This window comes from Cucurbita moschata, unplaced genomic scaffold, assembly GCF_002738365.1.
Source record: "Cucurbita moschata cultivar Rifu unplaced genomic scaffold, Cmos_1.0 Cmo_Scf00039, whole genome shotgun sequence".
In the NCBI taxonomy this organism is placed as follows: Eukaryota; Viridiplantae; Streptophyta; class Magnoliopsida; order Cucurbitales; family Cucurbitaceae; genus Cucurbita; species Cucurbita moschata.
The window spans coordinates 406,888-412,468 of record NW_019268555.1 but is presented as its reverse complement, the minus strand read 5'-3'; positions in this window follow the sequence as shown (position 1 = coordinate 412,468).

Sequence of the window (5,581 nt, the reverse complement as noted above, 5' to 3'; positions counted from 1 at the left end):
TCCTGAAGTGACGTAAACTACCTTTACACCCTTTCCATAACTCAAGGTTTTTCTGAAACACTCTTAGAAGGAACCATGTTCAAAATGTATGTAGTAGTCTCCATTGCATATCCCCAAAACGGATCAGGTAATTGAGAGAAACTCATCATAGACCGAACCATGTCTAATAGAGTTCTATTTCTCCATTCTGATACACCATTCTATTGAGGCATACCAGGGGTTGAGAGTTGAGACGTTATTCCATGTTTTATCATATAGTCTTGAAATCTTAAGTCCATATACTCTCCACCTCAATCTGATAGAAGTGTTTTAATAGTTTTACCTAATAGATTCTTAACCTCAGTCTTATACTCTTTGAATTTTTCAAGAGCTTCGGACCTGTGATGCATTACGTAAAGATAGCCATACCTTGAATAATCATCAATGGAAACATTTTTCTTTATCTGCTTTTTGAACCTTGTATTTGCGGTCAGTAGGAATCTTATTTTTCCCCTTGCTTTTCTTCTTTATCAAAACACTTTTAGAAGTTGAAAGTCCGGACTTATTATTTGAGGACGATCCTCGTAGTAATTTCTTAGAGATAGCAACATTTACTTCTCCTCTTTGTCCTTTGTTCGTTAAGAGGGACTGATAAGTCTATAGCTCATTAAGAAGAGCAATCAAGTTATATTCTATCTTGTTCATCATCACATTTGTGTGGAATTGGAAGAAGCTCTTCGGAAGAGACTCCATGATAAAACTGACTTGACTCTTCTCATCAATGCATCTCCATTTTCTTCTGCCACATTGAAATGGACCATGATGTCCAGGACATGTTCTCTAACTGAGGTCCCTTCTTTCATACGGCAGTTGTAAATGTATTTTATGGCGTCATGTCTAAGGGAGAAGGACGGTTGTCCAAACATCCATTTCAGAGATTCCCTAATCTCTTTAGCAGTACCCATGACATCGTGTTTCTTAGCCAAAACATTAGATAGGCTGGCTAAAATATACACTCGGGCTTTGTCATTTGCCTTTGTCCATCTGTCATATGCATTCCGAACTATTCTGTTTGCATTTGAGCTGGGGTTTGGACGACATTCCTCAGTTAAAATAAACCTTAAATCATCAATTACAAGTATTGTGTTTAGGTTTGATTTCCAAGTTGGGTAATTGTCGCCATTTAATTTCTCAGAAGCGAGTAATTGTACTTGAGTTTGTCATGTTGTGATATAAAAAAAATTCTATTAGTGATTTGATTTAATCCTGTTTAATCCAATCAGGTTTAGCAAATGTAATAATGTACCCAAAAATTATTAATTTGCAACGATACTTTAATGAGTTAGAGCAACTGCTACCGAGGGGCAGTCAATCACTCCTTCACTAAACCAAGACATTCTTGACTTAAAACACTAATCCTAGAATAACTCTTGTTCCTATAGTGTTTTAGTTATCGCTATTTTGGTCAAGAATATACTAACTCTTAGTAATTCTTCGTAAATGTGACCCATCAATTTCAGACCTCAAAGATCGGTCCCAACAATGCTATTGAATAAAAAAGCCATTTCTAGAGTATGCGTTGTTTCGACTCCCATGTTACGACCCTCCGAATGGGTAGTTGCTCTAGGGCAACATGCAGGTGGAACATGGGAATCTCATGGTGCAACCTAGTGGTGGAGACCATAGGACGTGTTGATATACTTCCTTCTCCCACTTACTATAAATACTTTATCTATTCACCTCGTTATTGCCTCATGCAAATACCTTCCAAATGGAGGACACTCCGAGGGCGACATGAGGCTGAGCATGAATCTCATGGTGTGAATTTTTCAGAGAGCGTGAAAGGAAAACGATGTATCTCATATACCTTTTTCCTCACACTAAGTATTTTTTACGGTTGGGTATACTCATTACTTAGGTATATTCCGGCTAATTAAATATAAATTAAGTCTAGGTGATTTCTCTAAAACTTATATCACTCAAGCATGCTCATAAAACTGGGCTAACTAAGCTCAAGTACTGGTCCGATCTCCAGGTAGTAGGTGTTCCGTAAACCGTCAACTTAAGTACCTCCAGTCTTAAACAAGATCTGCCAGGTGAGCTTCCTTGTAACCACGATTTTATAAGACATCGACCTATTTTAACTATTAAAATTGATCGTGCTTGGTTCTTAACCCTAAGTGAGCATGCACTTATCTTTATTATAGATTTTAACGTCTATCTCGTTTTATGACGTTGAAAATAACCTATAACATACATCTAACATGCTTTATATAACAATTATATAATCATCCATTCCATGCAATAATATAACAATTTATATCTATCACTCATGGAACCCTCAACATGCATACTATATATACATTATAACACTTATAACATACTTGGAATGCATGAAACATGCTTAGCCTATGGTGGGATTTGAAATCTATATGACATACTTTATGCATATACATTTTCTATTTAATTAAAACATACACTCATAATGTATAATTAATTAAACACACTAAGGTGGATTGGTTTTGGCATTTTAAAGCAAGCAATTAACTAAATTATTATATTAGTAATTAAAAATAACTTGAACTGCTCCCGAGGATCACGAACTGGGGGAACCAACCCCTAAAAACATTGAACTGTACCCCAACGGCATAAAAAACACCCGAACCGCCTCTTCCATCTTCTTTTTCGGTTAAGTTTGCTTTCTCTTCCATTTTCGATCAATTACAACCTAAAATTGACTCTAACGACACCATTAAAATTACAGACCTTTCTTCACTCATTAAAGCCCGTACACATTAGGCCAATTACAATAATTGTATCAAATGGAAGCATAAAAAAAATGCCAAAACCAAAAACATCCACTTAAGCAACCACAAAATTTCATTCATGAAATGGTACCCACGATGCTAAAATTAATATAAATAAAGTGCCTAAAACTTGCTATGATACCAATTGATGGAGTTAATATAACACATGCGGAAGCAATTTGGATATTTGGCACTCTTAAAAGATCAATTTTAGTAAATAACTAGCATGTTTATAAGTATTAAAACTTAATGAGTTCACCTTTTGTAGTTCAAATTCCTTTTTCCTCACGAACCGGTTTCGAACCACCACTAGTGTCTTTTTTCAATTCTTGGCAGAGTTGGATGCATGGTACTTTTCTACACACGGCCCACGTACACATACATGGACCCATCAGACGGATTGGTATACATGCCCCTTAGGCCGGACTTTGTCGGGCACAACACAATACACGTCAGTGGACCCTCATAAAAGAAAAGGTCTTCATGATAACATGTCGAACATAAATATCGAAGGTATGCATCCATACTAGCATAACATAACGGGGAAGTATCCCGATAAACATGACATACATACATGCACGAGGTCCTATGATTTTTATTCATAAGATAACATTTATTTCATTTTCTTTCTCCTTCCTCCATAACATATTTGATATGAACCAAGAGACATCATTCATACAATATACTTCAATGAAGATGTGAAGAAAATGTTGTCGAAATTATCAAAAGAGGTTGCAATTCATGCCATATTAAAGAGGAATGAAGTTTGATGGTTATAAATTTTGGGTGGGTTAGAATTTAGAATAATTTAGAGTTATTGTATTTTAAGATATTTTATTTACTTTAGGTTACATTTACATAATGGCTAATTATGGTCATTAAGTATGAATGTTACAACTTTTGGAATGCCTTTAATAGTTTCATTTTGAGGCTATATTAAAGCCATCTATGTTGTATTTGTAAGGTAGACTTGGAAAATATATTAAAAGAAGCATTTGTGCTTTTTTTTGGCCAATGGCTAAGTTTCTTTGCAATTCTATGTAGTTTAGGTTGCATGTAGAATCATTCAAGCTCGACATGATCAATCTGGCTTGTGGAGTGATTCGAATATCAAACAAGTGTCTGAGATATTTGATCAACAACAATCATTCAAGCTAGAAATGATCGATCTTGCTTGTAGAGTGATTCGAATCTGAATCAAGTGTTCTTCTTGCCTTGAGATATTCGATCAACAAGGTAATCCAAATCTTATTCCCCCTTTAGTGATTCCTTATCTTATCAATATTTCATGTATGTATCATGCATACATGGATAAACATCACATAATCCATCACATAATTTTACATGGAAAGATGTAACATTTCATACTTATCATACCATAACATATACCATCACCATATATCATATCATAAACATGTCACTTATCACTTGTCTCGTACCATAACATATTTCATATCATTTTCATATCATATCACAATGTGTATATATATATATATATATATATATATCTGTAATTCAAGTGTCATATCATAATCATATCGTATCGTAAACACTTCATGGTCATATCGTTCCCTAATTTATCACAGCCTTAACATTCTTATACCTATTACAGTGATATCGTTTCATGACTGTACCTTAGTCATATCGTTACAGGAACGTATCCTAACGCTATTATTCTATCGATCTATCATAATCCTATCCCTTTCTACCCATAACCTAATCGATTGTTACCATATCGTTTTTATCAATCTCTCATATCCATATTAATTCTATACGTAACCTAAATTTAACGTTTCATCCACATATCTTACTCCTATCATTACATTACGTTCAATGCATCCGTTTCGCATCCTATCTCAAACATATCATTGAACACATCGTACCATAAGTATTTACATACAATTCACATATTATAACATATGAATACCATATCGATCAATAAACAATTCACACATCAATATATATGACACGTGCAGAACCACAGGACATGTGTAAACCTCAAATATAACCATGCCGATAATAAGGCCACTTACCTTATTAGCTTAGGCTGGTGTCACCAATTTATCATTGAGAAAGTTCGATTTTGTCCTTTATATTCAAGTCAACCTATATGAACCATGACATAAATTTCAATTTCAATTCTCTAAATTTTACAATGGTCCATGTTTTAGACTTCGTGTGAGCATTAGAAACTCTATGAGAAGAGTCTTGGAGGATTATATATATATATAATTCCATTTTCATTAAATATGTTATTTTCTATTATTACTGTTTTAGGGAAGACATTGTTACCCAAAAGAATTTGATGGAAATTCTTGACATGATATTTTTGTTCAGTTTTATCTTTTAATGTTCATCAAATCCTTAATTTTTTCTCTATTAAATTTCCTCTTTTTCATCTACTTCCCTCTTTATTAATTTTAATTATGCCACTATCTACTCTATTACATTTTATCTATGTATTTTTAAAATTAACTGTATTTATTTTAATTCTTTAAATGTTCCCTTCTTCTTTTAATCAATTCTTGCGCCCACATCTTAGCTTAAATTTTCTTACAGTGTTTCCTTCTTTTTTTTCTATTCTATTCTTTTTCGTTAACCGTTTGGCTTTACAATATCTCCTAAAAATTAAAAAAAAATTGCATCGAATTGGTTGATTCGATATCTTTATTTTTCGTAAAGAAACCAAGTCATTTCTAGTTAACGATTGGAAGAATAAAAGCAATCCAAAAAAATAGATTGAAATGCGTCGCTCAGCGAAATCTAGAAGAACTTGAACGTTGGAAGAATCGACT